At 42.8% G+C, this 16,295-nt stretch overlaps 7 non-coding genes across 7 annotated transcripts; 3 read left to right on the top strand and 4 right to left on the bottom strand.

Annotated features, from left to right (window-relative positions):
- Positions 1-9,520: 9,520 nt before the first annotated feature.
- Positions 9,521-9,592, bottom strand: trnag-ucc (transfer RNA glycine (anticodon UCC)). The gene has a single exon. It is a non-coding gene; the product is annotated as a tRNA-Gly (tRNA).
- A 3,186-nt stretch (positions 9,593-12,778) lies between these two features.
- Positions 12,779-12,850, top strand: trnad-guc (transfer RNA aspartic acid (anticodon GUC)). The gene has a single exon. It is a non-coding gene; the product is annotated as a tRNA-Asp (tRNA).
- Positions 12,851-12,953: 103 nt separating this feature from the next.
- Positions 12,954-13,025, bottom strand: trnag-ucc (transfer RNA glycine (anticodon UCC)). Its single transcript has one exon. It is a non-coding gene; the product is annotated as a tRNA-Gly (tRNA).
- Positions 13,026-14,249: 1,224 nt separating this feature from the next.
- trnad-guc (transfer RNA aspartic acid (anticodon GUC)) lies at positions 14,250-14,321 on the top strand. Its single transcript has one exon. It is a non-coding gene; the product is annotated as a tRNA-Asp (tRNA).
- Positions 14,322-14,424: 103 nt separating this feature from the next.
- On the bottom strand, positions 14,425-14,496 carry trnag-ucc (transfer RNA glycine (anticodon UCC)). Its single transcript has one exon. It is a non-coding gene; the product is annotated as a tRNA-Gly (tRNA).
- Positions 14,497-15,717: 1,221 nt separating this feature from the next.
- Positions 15,718-15,789, top strand: trnad-guc (transfer RNA aspartic acid (anticodon GUC)). Its single transcript has one exon. It is a non-coding gene; the product is annotated as a tRNA-Asp (tRNA).
- Positions 15,790-15,892: 103 nt separating this feature from the next.
- trnag-ucc (transfer RNA glycine (anticodon UCC)) lies at positions 15,893-15,964 on the bottom strand. Its single transcript has one exon. It is a non-coding gene; the product is annotated as a tRNA-Gly (tRNA).
- Between the last annotated feature and the right edge of the window lie 331 nt (positions 15,965-16,295).

Here is a 16,295-nt window from a genome sequence, read left to right as displayed (position 1 = left end):
GTGCTGACAGCGCAAACGCAGAGAGTGCAAATACAGACGATGAACAGTGGCACGCCCTCCTGCAGCGTGTTTGCGGACTGCCAAATTGATTCTGCTATTGCATTTTGATGTAGCTCTGTCCTCGGTCCACCAAAAACCACAAGCCCAATCAAGGCAATCTCTTTCTCATGCCTCCATCTGAAAAGTTGGAGAAAATATTATATGAATAAAAGAGTCTTTTAAAGAAATCCCTTATTCCGAGGTCACCGTAGCCACCAGATCCATTCTGTATCCAGATCAGTGGGCCACTTCAGTCACCCGGATCCAGTCAGTATCCAGACAAGATGGTGGATCAACACCTAGAAAGGACTTCTATGGCCCTGAAACACAGCGGAGACCGGGACAACTAGATGAGCCCCAGATACAGATCCCCTGTAAAGACCTTGTCTTAGACGACCACCAGGACAAGACCACAGGAAACAGATGATTCTTCTGCACAGTCTGACTTTTCTGCAGCCTGGAGCTGATTTGCTGGTTTCTTCTGACCAGAGGAGAACTGTCTCCCCGACTGAGCCTGGTTTTCACCGGGTTTTTTCTCCATTTTTTCACTGATCGAGTTTTGGTTCCTTGCCTCTGTCGCCTCTGGCAGGCATAGCTGGGGACACTTCATGTACAGCGATATCGTTTACTTGATTGCAAATTATTGCACAGATACTATTTAAACTGAACTCAGCTGAATGATGACATCATCGATTTCAATGACGAAATGCCTTTAACTGTCATTTTGCTTTATTGACACACTGTGTTCCTAATTAATGTTGTTCAGTGGCATTGACACAATCCTTTTTGTTTAAAGCGCAATTAAAAAAAGTCCAAACAATGACCCCTGCAACGGGTAGTGTTCCAAATGTTATGCGACTTTAGCTAATGATGGGTCCATCCGGAATTTGACGGTGCTTGGGCTGTGTCAGCGTCAGAAAAAGCCATGCATTGTCCAGTTATGTCGGTGCAGTAGCGTCGGTTTGGGGAGAAACAGCAAAATGCACAGCTCCTCGTTAGTATACTGGACAGTATCTCCGCCTGTCACGCGAAGGCCAGTCGCGGATAGGTGTAGAGCGCTGACTAGCCAATAGGAACGAAGGCAATTCCAGGGAGGCGGGACGAAAAAAATACACAGAATTAGAGGTTCGAATCCCGTCTCGGCCACAAATACCATTAAATTAGTTTGTATTCGTTTTTTCATCTAGATACACTGTAGGTACGATTAACATATAATAAACGAACTTTGTGAACAAAGTTAAAATAAATATTGTAATAATTGTTGTTTTGTAGGATGTAAAAAATGTGCAACGATCTTAAGAAACAAATTTATTTTTAATATAGAAAATTGTGAATTATTAAAAAGAATATTTTGATAATGTTTCAGGCCTTTATTTTTAAAGAGACATCTATTTATATTTGTATAACTGTGTACAGAAAACCCATATATATGTAATATAACTAACACTCACAAAAAAGTAAGTTTTCCATTTTATTTATAGTAAAGTAATTACTTATATACTTATTATAAAAATGATAAGAAAAACTAACCAAAATATATAATGATTAAATAAATATATCTTAATAAATTTTAATAAATATTTACATTATAATAGGGAATAGGTATTTTTAATATAGAACAATTAGAATAATTAAAAAAGAACATTTGGTAATGTTTCAGGCCTTTATTTTTAAAGAGAAATTCATTTTATATTTGTATAACTATGTACAGAAAACCCATATATATATATATATGAAATATAACCAATAACAGCAAAAAAGTAAGTTTCTAATTTTTATCTATAGGTCAGTAATACATATATTATATAAAACTGAAAAATTTAATTATTAAAGTACAGTACTTACTAAAATATTTAATAGTTAAATAAATAAACATTAAATAATTATATATTAAACAACAACAATAATAAAAAGAGAGAACACAGGAAAACAATTAAATTGTGTTTTAAATTAAATAATTATGAACAATTATGTATATTTAATAGTAACAGTGATTAACATTTAGTGTTTTCAAATCTGAGCAAGATAATAACAACGCAAGTCTATAAAATTTACTTATAAAAAAAACACTAACAATGCAAATAAGGCCAATGTTTCAGGTATTTTAAAGATCACAAATGGGAATAAATAATTTAAAATTACAGATTAAACAACAGTAATAATAATAAAATCTACAGTTGTGGATAACACGGGGGAGAAAATACAAGAAACACATATTTTAAATTAAAAAAGAGTTTAATAGCAACAGTTATTAACATATAGTGTTTATGAGGCAAGATAAAATAATGCAAGTCAATAAAATAAAAATAAAAACACTAAAATACAAGGCAATACAATAAAATATATTACTTTTGGTATTTTAATGAACAGAAATAGAAAACAGAAATAAATTAAATAATTTACAATTATAGATTAAATAACAATAACAACAATAATGATAATATAATCTAAAGTTGTGGATAACGGGGGGGAAAAAAACAAGAAATGAAATAATTATGTAGACAGTTTAGTTATAACAGTTATTAACAATGCAAGTCAACAATATAAAAACCCCACTAAAATACAATGCAATAGAATAAAATAATCATTTCGGTATTTTATTGAACAAAAGGAAATAAATGAAATAATTAAAAAAACAAACAAATTTTAATAAATTTTTTTTACAAGTGCAACAAAATATATATACATATAAACACAACCTTGTGCAAGAAATGTCTTTGTCAAATGACATGCCCAGATCTCAAATACTGTTTTGTAGCACAGTGAAGTCATTTTTTCTTTTCCTTTATCCACCTCTGCTTCTCAGTCTCATAGAATGGAGACTGCTGAAAGTCTCTCCATGACATTTCTGCACTCATTCCCTGAGCCTGGTAAAGAGAAAACACTTTAGCAGGACAGTAAATGTATTTGCCTGCCACTCCAGGTAAACCAGTGTGAATATGAGGACTGTTGGGTCCTTGTTTCAGTGGCAGGTGGCAGAATCTGCACAGACGACCAGTAGGATGCTCTACTGCTGACTTCCGCTTGCTTCTCTCATCAGTGACCCTCTTCCTTTCTGCCCCTCTCTGCTTAGAGGCCTCCAGTTCCCACTGAAAAAAAAGAGTCTCTGCAAAGTCTTCAAAAGGCATTCTGGGGTTGGTCAGGCCCTCTGCTGAATATGTGTCAAATACTTTCTTGGAGCAGTAGAAGTATTTAACATCACTACCTTGATAGAAGAAATGTATTGAGGAGCCATCACCCATGTATCGAGACTTAGGCTGGCCACAGGCTAAACAGGATCTGGTTTGCTTTTTTTGCAGCGCCTGCAATTGTTGTTGCTGCTGAACTGCCTGCTGCTTCTCTATGATGTCCTTCACCATCTTCTCGAATGCTGTCTGGTCCAGAGGGACAGCCTCAGGAACAGCCTTTGCAGGTGGATTGACTGGGGCAGGTGGCAGTACTGTCACTGGGACTCTGATTGTTTCACTGCCTGAGTGAAGACGCTGCCATAAATGCTGTGTCTCCAAGAGCTTTTCTGGGCTGGTGTTGAGAGAAGCATTAGTGTTCTTTTTTTTAGCAAGGTGTTTTATGTACCTGCTTATGTGCTGCTTTGTGGTGGAATGCAGAAGGCTGTTGGGGTCAGTACAGGCACTCTGTACCATAGCAGCATATTCAGCATCCACCTTTGTAAGGAGATCCTTGCTCCCATGATGCTTGGCCAGCAAACCATCAATTGCATTTCTCATTGGATCCGTCCATCTGTTATGGTCCAACACAAAAACTCGGCCACCGGTCTTAATAGGTCCAGTGCGAGCAGCAGAGGGAGAAGCAGCTACAGGCAGTGGTGATGTGCTTGGGAGTTCTAAAAGAGATTCACAAAATTACTAATTTAAGTATTTGTTTTTTGTGTCCATAGATGAGGCAGACAGATTACACACATTGACGCCTGTATGTATTATATAGTTACCTCCAAATAAAAGACACTCCTCAGATGTTTGTTCCTTCACTGTCACAGCACTTGGTGTAGGAAACTGGTGAAAAATGACAGGCTGTGAGGTAGCCTCTGGTTCTGCAGCAAGAGGGGTCTCGGCAGAAGAGGTATCCTTTAAGCATTCCTAAAAAAATGAGTGCAATATGCAAGTGAGAATTATAAATGTATTATTTTTATAAAAAAAAAACTGTTATCAATTTTTTTAAAGGCTTACCTGAGATGGGAATGGAAACGGAACGCCAGATGAAGACTCCTCTTGCATCTCCACATCTCCTAGGTCTGTCTTCCTGCTTTTGTGCTTGTCAAAGTCAAGAGGCACAGGTCGACAACCTGGCTCCACGTATTGCAGGCCAAACCTCTCTCCTGTGTCCCTGCTGGAGATGTGCAAGGCTGGATATTTGGGTTGCCCTGTCACTCTTATAGATGCCCTGTTTAACTCCATCATCAAAACAGGGTCAAACACTCCAGGTAAGACAACCCCAGGCTGCTTCAGGTCCACCAGCCGCTGATAATTCCAGCGTGCCACACCAGTCATACCCTGTGCTTGGAACAACTCAGGAGAGACACGATTGCCTGTTACCCACTGAGCCTGGTGGAAATGAAACCCCTCCTGCTGTGAAGTGCCTCTCACAGGGATCCAAATCGGCACAGCAGCTCCATCACCCTTGACATGATTCAGCTGTAGGGTTCCACCATATCTGTAGAGGATTCCTTCCTCCACCTCAGGATCACTCAGGCAGCCTCTAAGGATGTGGATACGCTGAATCCACCATAATTTTAACATTGAGGGTTTGAAAAGGAAGATGTTGTTGGGATCCTTTGCCAGATAGAAATGGTGTAACACTTCTTCCACCCTTTGAACCAGCTCTCTGGGATGTGGCACTTTTGTCCTGCAGTGCTCTCTGATGTGCAGCTTGGTGGGATTAGCAGGCTCGATACCACAGAATCTGTATGCGTTCTTCAGTTTCTCCAGGTCACTCTGATCAACTACAGAGAAGGCAGAAGAGAGGAACTGGCAGAAGGAGCCATACAGAGGATGGTGCTCCGAAACACACTCCCTGGTGAACCGCCGCATACAGTGAAACAAGTCCAGTTTAACAACCATGTCCTCGTTGAACTTCCTGCAAGCGGCATGTAAATTCTTGAGGTTTCCTGATGTAACCTCTGCCACAATAGCTTCTGTGGTCCTCCAGGCTTCCCACTGCTGGTGCTCATAAGGTCCTGGGTCCATCACTCTGAAAGCGGCACAGCAGTCCCTAAGTACATAAAGGAGAAAGAAAAATACATTTTAATGTATTCATAACCTTTGCTTACACCACTTGATGTAATGTTTGGTTAGATGTGATGATTTATACCTGTCCACCCACTGGTACTTGGCCTTGGGAATACCAGCAGCACTGTAGCGATTGGATAGCCCACAGTACATTGACTCCAATGACTGCTCACTTTCACTCTGCAGCATCACCCAGGACAGAATCATCCAGTTCTCGTTCATCACAGCATAGGATGACATTGTGCCAGATAAGAGGGTCACTTTTCTAGCAACTTTGCGTGTGTGATCTGACCTGAACACCTGTCCAAATGTGCCTTGTAGGAGCTGAGTGAGAGCTGCTTCCTGCCGCTGATATTCATGAAGGAGGCACTCTATTAAATAGTGTGCAGAGACAGACACCCCATTCCACCCATCAGTGTCTCCGTAATCCCCAAACGGTGCAGGTGTGTCATCCTTCCTCAGTGCCCCAGTGATGGTTTTCTGACCATACATCCCTGCTTCAGCATCCCTGACATTCTGCACACTGAGAAGGTAAGCCAGATGTGCTCTTTCAAATTTAAGGTGAAGCACCTCAGACAGCTGGTTGGCCATGTCATTAGGGGATTTTCCAGAGCGCCTCAGTTCATCCATCACTGTTTTACAGATTGCCTTCTTATGGGTGAGGAAGGCTGGCAAGACGTTTCTGAATCGCTGTGGTAGAATGTCCAGCCACTGAGGTTTATCAGCAAACCAGTATCTTTTGCATGCCTTACAACACAGACGTGAAGCAAGGATGTAAAATTGCCCAGTAGTACCAAGGATCACTCTGGGTTTTCCCACACCAGAGGACACAACATTTGGATTTTGACATCTGTAAAGACAAGGCAGGATGTAATTGTTCCTAAGCCTTTCCATTATACTGTGCTCAGGTTTCCAAATGAAAAAGGGATGGAGTTGGAAGTATTAGGGTGATGGAAGGCCAGTGTTTGTCTCTATAAGCTCAGGCTGAGGTGGATAGCGCCACAAGGAGACCATATTCATGAGGTGTCTTACTGGGTGTGATCCTGGCCAGAGCCCCATGGATTCCATCCCTGTCTTCATCCAAATTCTTTGATGAAGAGAGCAGTTCCAGCGGCTGATATCTTGCAAGTAGCTAGGAACAGGTGCTTCTTTCTGTACAGAAGGCATTGATGCAGGAGCTGTAGGTGCTGATTGTGCAGCAGGAGGTGGTACAGGCCCATCAGTCTGTGAAGAAGGCATACTGGGACTGGGAGAACTAGAGACTGCATGTGATGTCGACAGAACTGGATGGAACACAAAAAAAAAAAAATATATATATATATATATATATATATATATATATATATATATATATATATATATGTGTGTGTGTGTGTGTGTGTATTAACAATGATTGCACATGATGTGTATTTAACTGTCTTTACCTTTTTTGTAGCTGAGAACAGGGGCTTCAGTCAGTGCAGATGGCATTGGTGCCGGTGTTGATTGTGTTGCTGCAGGTGGTACAGAGCCTTCACCCCGTGAAGAAGGCCTACACACAGGAACTGATGTTGATGGAGGCTGTGGCAGACCTGCATGGAACAGCACAAGGAGGAAATAAAAAATATATTAAAACACTGAATGTACATGATGTGTATTTAATTGTCTTGACTACATTAAATGACTCATTTAATGTAATGCATGAATCATTGTTTATTCTATCATTCTATTTATTCTAGGAATGCAAATTCTAATAATGTTCAAAAGTCTGTAAGTAAACATTCCACTTATAACAACAAATTACACTTTAAATACCATGCATACAATTCATGAAGTGCACTCACCCTCACCACTGGTATGTTCAACCCTTAATTATAGTTAGAACAAAAAAAAACATGTTTTTTAGAACAGGCAAGAACACTGCCAAAGCAACAAATAAGATAATTAAATTCAGAAATAGAGGATAAGTCTGTATGTAACAGAATAAGCCTCTGAATCTGATTTGGAAAGTAACCTGCTGTAGACAAGTGTGTGGATTCCGTGGCTGCAGATGATCCTGAAAATTAAGCATAATTTGAACATTTTTGCTCCAGTATGTGCAATTGCATGTGTCAAAAACATGCTGAACTTGAAATGGCTCTGAATAACACACATGACGTGACTCTTGATTCACTTACTCAGCTTTGTGAGATACTTTGTTGGAGACAGACTCAGCATTATCCTCTCCAGTTCTTCATCCTCCTCCATCACTATAAAACAAAATCAATGGATCAGTAGGCTTTAAGTAACAATATAAGCAAATTTGCATAATTTTTATTAACTTACCAGGCTGATCAGAAGCAGTACTGGAAGGAACAAGTGGTCTTGCAGTGGAAGCTGATGGTGAGGGCAACGGAGGAGTGTTTATTGTCAGCTGTTGTTGCTGCTGTTTTAAAAGATACTGCTGCAAGTTGTACATTTTGCTGCCTGGAACACACTTCTGCTTCATTATAAAGAAAGCATATCCATCTGCCCTGGTATCCCAAATTTGTCTCCAAGTGTTTTGAGCTCTTGTTCCAAATCCAACAGTATTGTCTTCCTCTATCAAAACTGGCAATGGATCTGGCCTTTGAGACAGATACCGTTTAAGATCATCAATTTCCTTAAAGCTTCTTGAGTATTCAATAAAGGAAATTAGACTATCTTTGCAAGGACCCTCTGGGTTGAACTGCCCAGCCTGTTCTTCTTTCTCAACCTTATTGGACAGGTACAAAGCATAGCCGACATCATTCTCTAGTAACCACCTGAAAGACTGGCCCTTGTATTTGCCAAACTGTAGAATGTATTCTCCCAACACCTCTTGCTTGTCAGAGACATCCCCTCCTCTCTGTAAGACAACAGAACGGGCATTCATCCTGACCAGATCTTCTCTTTGAGGTGTTGACTTGTTCTGCAGTGAAGGGTTGTCTTTAATTTGCGTAAATGGCCTGATGGGCCTTTCCTGAAAGACACCTTGTATCTCCCGGGGAAAAAAACTGTTTTCTTCATGTTGCAGTTCTGAAATCATGGCCACATAAAAATACTTAATATAGTGAAATAAGACAGTTATCAGCAGCAGTTATATATATATATATATATATATATATATATATATATTATTATATATAAGTTATTTTAACTTGCCATAATATTTCATAATATTACAGTTTTTTAGCTTAATAAATGCAGCCTTAGAGCATAAGAGACTTATAAATTTGTGTTATTTAATATTTATTTAATCCACTCAATATATGAGTACGTATCTAAAATATTTATTATGAAAATGTATACATGTATATATTAAAACAAGTTTAACTAATTAAAAATGTTGATTTATATACACACAGTTTAAATTATACCATTAAATTGCACAAGTACAATATATTATATATAAGAATATAGAATATATATGTAATAAATGTAATATGTGTGTAATACATATTAATTACATTATGAGTATCATATTGCATTGTTAACATTTTCAAAAAAACATTTTTAAGTACTTAGAGATCAATTATGAAACCTTCACTCTTACAAAGAAACTATAACAATTATATAAAATAACTGCTGTATGTTCAACTATGAGTTTGGTTTAATATTTCCTAACATCACAAACCATTCAACACAATTAACAATACCATTACATGAGAATATACATGTCATTTATATGATAATGTATTTACAATACAGAAAGTTAATATTGCTAAAGTAACGTAGCATTTAACTTAACTTACCTTCTCGCTTAACATTAATTGCGTTGATCTCGAACTCTTACGTAAAAACAGCGGTCACCTGAGGTAAAACTTTTGCGACGGTAGTTTAGACAGTAAATGCTTGCCAGCAAACTTGTTTTGTTTGGTACAACAATTCGGTAAACAGATATCTCTCCGATCGTGAAACTGGTCTCCTCCCCTCCTCCACTCACTACGAATGATTGACAGATGACACCAGGCTTCTTAAATTCCCCGCCACGGAAGAGGCGAAACAGCGCCAGGAAATCTACGTGTGGCCACAAATATATTGCATCCGTAGTCTTAAGCACTACCATAGAGAATGAATGGGAAAAGTTAAGAGAAGTTAAGCTTAACTATTTTCGGCTCCCGCGCGGAAGACCGGGGTTCGATTCCCCGACGGGGAGAGCTACCTCTTTTCGGCTTCTGAACGATCCATCCAAAAGTTTTGGGAGGAGCCACAGGTCACAGAAGGAGTTCTGCTTCGACATCAGCCCGAGCCAAAGAACATGCGTTGGCCGGGAATCGAACCCGGGTCAACTGCTTGGAAGGCAGCTATGCTCACCACTATACCACCAACGCAGTCAGCAGTCAGCCACTTGCGCCGTCGTTAAGAAGGCTCGAAGTGCACGAGTCGCCGATAGGGCTAGAGGAGCTGATGAGATCTTTGTTTGGACCCGTCACTAAAGAGAGCCTTCCAGAGTTTGCTTCCCGTCACGTACAAGAAAATGCTGCCTTCCCATGCCAGCTAAATAAACACTAAGTGCTGACAGCGCAAACGCAGAGAGTGCAAATACAGACGATGACCAGTGGCACGCCCTCCTGCAGCGTGTTGGCGGACGGCCAAATTGATTCTGCTATTGCATTTTGTTGTAGCTCTGTCCTCGGTCCACCAATAACCACAAGCCCAATCAAGGCAATCTCTTTCTCATGCCTCCATCTGAAAAGTTGGAGAAAATCTTATATGAATAAAAGAGTCTTTTAAAGAAATCCCTTATTCCGAGGTCACCGTAGCCACCAGATCCATTCTGTATCCAGATCAGTGGGCCGCTTCAGTCACCCGGATCCAGTCAGTATCCAGACAAGATGGTGGATCAACACCTAGAAAGGACCTCTGTGGCCCTGAAACACAGCGGAGACCGGGACAACTAGATGAGCCCCAGATACAGATCCCCTGTAAAAGACCTTGTCTTAGACGACCACCAGGACAAGACCACAGGAAACAGATGATTCTTCTGCACAGTCTGACTTTTCTGCAGCCTGGAGCTGATTTGCTGGTTTCTTCTGACCAGAGGAGAACTGTCTCCCCGACTGAGCCTGGTTTCTCACCGGGTTTTTTCTCCATTTTTTCACTGATCGAGTTTTGGTTCCTTGCCTCTGTCGCCTCTGGCAGGCATAGCTGGGGACACTTCATGTACAGCGATATCGTTGACTTGATTGCAAATTATTGCACAGATGCTATTTAATTTGAACTTAGCTGAATGATGACATCATCGATTTCAATGACGAAATGCCTTTAACTGTCATTTTGCTTTATTGACGCACTGTGTTCCTAATTAATGTTGTTCAGTTGCATTGACACAATCCTTTTTGTTTAAAGCACTATTTAAAAAAAAAAAAAAAAAAAAAAGAGTCCAAACAATGACCCTGCAACGGGTAGTGTTCCAAATGTAATGCCACTTTAGCTAATGATGGGTCCATCCGGAATTTGACGGTGCTAGGGCTGTGTCAGCGTCAGAAAAAGCCATGCATTGTTCAGTTATGTCGGTGCAGTAGCGTCGGTTGGGGGAGAAACAGCAACATGCACAGCTCCTCGTTAGTATAGTGGACAGTATCTCCGCCTGTCACGTGGAAGACCGGGGTTCGATTCCCCGACGGGGAGAGCTACCTCTTTTCGGCTTCTGAACGATCCATCCAAAAGTTTTGGGAGGAGCCACAGGTCACAGAAGGAGTTCTGCTTCGACATCAGCCCGAGCCAAAGGACATGTGTTGGCCGGGAATCGAACCCGGGTCAACTGCTTGGAAGGCAGCTATGCTCACCACTATACCACCTACGCAGTCAGCAGTCAGCCACTTGCGCCGTCATTAAGAAGGCTCGAAGTGCACGAGTCGCCGATAGGGCTAGAGGAGCTGATGAGATCTTTGTTTGGACCCGTCACTAAAGAGAGCCTTCCAGAGTTTGCTTCCCGTCACGTACAAGAAAGTGCTGCCTTCCCATGCCAGCTAAATAAACACTAAGTGCTGACAGCGCAAACGCAGAGAGTGCAAATACAGACGATGACCAGTGGCACGCCCTCCTGCAGCGTGTTGGCGGACGGCCAAATTGATTCTGCTATTGCATTTTGTTGTAGCTCTGTCCTCGGTCCACCAATAACCACAAGCCCAATCAAGGCAATCTCTTTCTCATGCCTCCATCTGAAAAGTTGGAGAAAATCTTATATGAATAAAAGAGTCTTTTAAAGAAATCCCTTATTCCGAGGTCACCGTAGCCACCAGATCCATTCTGTATCCAGATCAGTGGGCCAGCAGTCAGCAGTCAGCAGTCAGCAGTCAGCCACTTGCGCCGTCGTTAAGAAGGCTCGAAGTGCATTAGTCGCCGATAGGGCTAGAGGAGCTGATGAGATCTTTGTTTGGACCCGTCACTAAAGAGAGCCTTCCAGAGTTTGCTTCCCGTCACGTACAAGAAAGTGCTGCCTTCCCATGCCAGCTAAATAAACACTAAGTGCTGACAGCGCAAACGCAGAGAGTGCAAATACAGACGATGACCAGTGGCACGCCCTCCTGCAGCGTGTTGGCGGACGGCCAAATTGATTCTGCTATTGCATTTTGTTGTAGCTCTGTCCTCGGTCCACCAATAACCAAAAGCCCAATCAAGGCAATCTCTTTCTCATGCCTCCATCTGAAAAGTTGGAGAAAATCTTATATGAATAAAAGAGTCTTTTAAAGAAATCCCTTATTCCGAGGTCACCGTAGCCACCAGATCCATTCTGTATCCAGATCAGTGGGCCGCTTCAGTCACCCGGATCCAGTCAGTATCCAGACAAGATGGTGGATCAACACCTAGAAAGGACCTCTATGGCCCTGAAACACAGCGGAGACCGGGACAACTAGATGAGCCCCAGATACAGATCCCCTGTAAAGACCTTGTCTTAGACGACCACCAGGACAAGACCACAGGAAACAGATGATTCTTCTGCACAGTCTGACTTTTCTGCAGCCTGGAGCTGATTTGCTGGTTTCTTCTGACCAGAGGAGAACTGTCTCCCCGACTGAGCCTGGTTTCTCACCGGGTTTTTTCTCCATTTTTTCACTGATCGAGTTTGGGTTCCTTGCCTCTGTCGCCTCTGGCAGGCATAGCTGGGGACACTTCATGTACAGCGATATCGTTGACTTGATTGCAAATTATTGCACAGATACTATTTAAACTGAACTTAGCTGAATGATGACATCATCGATTTCAATGACGAAATGGCTTTAACTGTCATTTTGCTTTATTGACGCACTGTGTTCCTAATTAATGTTGTTCAGTTGCATTGACACAATCCTTTTTGTTTAAAGCACTATTTAAAAAAAAAAAAAAAAAAAAAAGAGTCCAAACAATGACCCTGCAACGGGTAGTGTTCCAAATGTAATGCCACTTTAGCTAATGATGGGTCCATCCGGAATTTGACGGTGCTAGGGCTGTGTCAGCGTCAGAAAAAGCCATGCATTGTTCAGTTATGTCGGTGCAGTAGCGTCGGTTGGGGGAGAAACAGCAACATGCGTAGCTCCTCGTTAGTATAGTGGACAGTATCTCCGCCTGTCACGCGGAAGACCGGGGTTCGATTCCCCGATGGGGAGAGCTAGCTCTTTTCGGCTTCTGAACGATCCATCCAAAAGTTTTGGGAGGAGCCACAGGTCACAGAAGGAGTTCTGCTTCGACATCAGCCCGAGCCAAAGGACATGCGTTGGCCGGGAATCGAACCCAGGTCAACTGCTTGGAAGGCAGCTATGCTCACCACTATACCACCAACGCAGTCAGCAGTCAGCCACTTGCGCCGTCGTTAAGAAGGCTCGAAGTGCACGAGTCGCCGATAGGGCTAGAGGAGCTGATGAGATCTTTGTTTGGACCCGTCACTAAAGAGAGCCTTCCAGAGTTTGCATCCCGTCACGTACAAGAAAGTGCTGCCTTCCCATGCCAGCTAAATAAACACTAAGTGCTGACAGCGCAAACGCAGAGAGTGCAAATACAGAGGATGACCAGTGGCACGCCCTCCTGCAGCGTGTTGGCGGATGGCCAAATTGATTCTGCTATTGCATTTTGATGTAGCTCTGTCCTCGGTCCACCAATAACCACAAGCCCAATCAAGGCAATCTCTTTCTAATGCCTCCATCTGAAAAGTTGGAGAAAATCTTATATGAATAAAAGAGTCTTTTAAAGAAATCCCTTATTCCGAGGTCACCGTAGCCACCAAATCCATTCTGTATCCAGATCAGTGGGCCGCTTCAGTCACCCGGATCCAGTCAGTATCCAGACAAGATGGTGGATCAACACCTAGAAAGGACCTCTATGGCCCTGAAACAAAGCGGAGACCGGGACAACTAGATGAGCCCCAGATACAGATCCCCTGTAAAGAACTTGTCTTAGAAGACCACCAGGACAAGACCACAGGAAACAGATGATTCTTCTGCACAGTCTGACTTTTCTGCAGCCTGGAGCTGATTTGCTGGTTTCTTCTGACCAGAGGAGAACTGTTTCCCCAACTGAGCCTGGTTTCTCACCGGGTTTTTCTCCATTTTTTCACTGATCGAGTTTGGGTTCCTTGCCTCTGTCGCCTCTGGCAGGCATAGCTGGGGACACTTCATGTACAGCGATATCGTTGACTTGATTGCAAATTATTGCACAGATACTATTTAAACTGAACTTAGCTGAATGATGACATCATCGATTTCAATGACGAAATGCCTTTAACTGTCATTTTGCTTTATTGACGCACTGTGTTCCTAATTAATGTTGTTCAGTTGCATTGACACATTCCTTTTTGTTTAAAGCACTATTTAAAAAAAAAAAAAAAAAAAGAGTCCAAACAATGACCCCTGCAACGGGTAGTGTTCCAAATGTAATGCCACTTTAGCTAATGATGGGTCCATCCGGAATTTGACGGTGCTAGGGCTGTGTCAGCGTCAGAAAAAGCCATGCATTGTTCAGTTATGTCGGTGCAGTAGCGTCTGTTGGGGGAGAAACAGCAACATGCACAGCTCCTCGTTAGTATAGTGGACAGTATCTCCGCCTGTCACGCGGAAGACCGGGGTTCGATTCCCCGACGGGGAGAGCTACCTCTTTTCGGCTTCTGAACGATCCATTCAAAAGTTTTGGGAGGAGCCACAGGTCACAGAAGGAGTTCTGCTTCGACATCAGCCCGAGCCAAAGGACATGCGTTGGCCGGGAATCGAACCCGGGTCAACTGCTTGGAAGGCAGCTATGCTCACCACTATACCACCAACGCAGTCAGCAGTCAGCCACTTGCGCCGTCGTTAAGAAGGCTCGAAGTGCACGAGTCGCCGATAGGGCTAGAGGAGCTGATGAGATCTTTGTTTGGACCCGTCACTAAAGAGAGCCTTCCAGAGTTTGCTTCCCGTCACGTACAAGAAAGTGCTGCCTTCCCATGCCAGCTAAATAAACACTAAGTGCTGACAGCGCAAACGCAGAGAGTGCAAATACAGACGATGACCAGTGGCACGCCCTCCTGCAGCGTGTTGGCGGACGGCCAAATTGATTCTGCTATTGCATTTTGTTGTAGCTCTGTCCTCGGTCCACCAATAACCACAAGCCCAATCAAGGCAATCTCTTTCTCATGCCTCCATCTGAAAAGTTGGAGAAAATCTTATATGAATAAAAGAGTCTTTTAAAGAAATCCCTTATTCCGAGGTCACCGTAGCCACCAGATCCATTCTGTATCCAGATCAGTGGGCCGCTTCAGTCACCCGGATCCAGTCAGTATCCAGACAAGATGGTGGATCAACACCTAGAAAGGACCTCTATGGCCCTGAAACACAGCGGAGACCGGGACAACTAGATGAGCCCCAGATACAGATCCCCTGTAAAGACCTTGTCTTAGACGACCACCAGGACAAGACCACAGGAAACAGATGATTCTTCTGCACAGTCTGACTTTTCTGCAGCCTGGAGCTGATTTGCTGGTTTCTTCTGACCAGAGGAGAACTGTCTCCCCGACTGAGCCTGGTTTCTCACCGGGTTTTTTCTCCATTTTTTCACCGATCGAGTTTTGGTTCCTTGCCTCTGTCGCCTCTGGCAGGCATAGCTGGGGACACTTCATGTACAGCGATATCGTTGACTTGATTGAAAATTATTGCACAGATACTATTTAAACTGAACTTAGCTGAATGATGACATCATCGATTTCAATGACGAAATGCCTTTAACTGCCATTATGCTTTATTGACGCACTGAGTTCCTAATTAATGTTGTTCAGTTGCATTGACACAAACATTTTTGTTTAAAGCGCAATTTAAAAAAAAAAAAAAAGAGTCCAAACAATGACCCCTGCAACGGGTAGTGTTCCAAATGTAATGCCACTTTAGCTAATGATGGGTCCATCCGGAATTTGACGGTGCTAGGGCTGTGTCAGCGTCAGAAAAAGCCATGCATTGTTCAGTTATGTCGGTGCAGTAGTGTCGGTTGGGGGAGAAACCGCAACATGCACAGCTCCTCGTTAGTATAGTGGACAGTATCTCCGCCTGTCACGCGGAAGACCGGGGTTCGATTCCCCGACGGGGAGAGCTAGCTCTTTTCGGCTTCTGAACGATCCATCCAAAAGTTTTGGGAGGAGCCACAGGTCACAGAAGGAGTTCTGCTTCGACATCAGCCCGAGCCAAAGGACATGCGTTGGCCGGGAATCGAACCCGGGTCAACTGCTTGGAAGGCAGCTATGCTCACCACTATACCACCAACGCAGTCAGCAGTCAGCAGTCAGCCACTTGCGCCGTCGTTAAGAAGGCTCGAAGTGCACGAGTCGCCGATAGGGCTAGAGGAGCTGATGAGATCTTTGTTTGGACCCGTCACTAAAGAGAGCCTTCCAGAGTTTGCTTCCCGTCACGTACAAGAAAGTGCTGCCTTCCCATGCCAGCTAAATAAACACTAAGTGCTGACAGCGCAAACGCAGAGAGTGCAAATACAGACGATGACCAGTGGCACGCCCTCCTGCAGCGTGTTGGCGGACGGCCAAATTGATTCTGCTATTGCATTTTGTTGTAGCTCTGTCCTCGGTCCACCAATAACCACAAG

This window comes from Carassius carassius, chromosome 8 (assembly GCF_963082965.1).
Source record: "Carassius carassius chromosome 8, fCarCar2.1, whole genome shotgun sequence".
NCBI lineage: Eukaryota > Metazoa > Chordata > Actinopteri > Cypriniformes > Cyprinidae > Carassius > Carassius carassius.
This window is presented reverse-complemented; position numbering and strand designations above follow the sequence as displayed.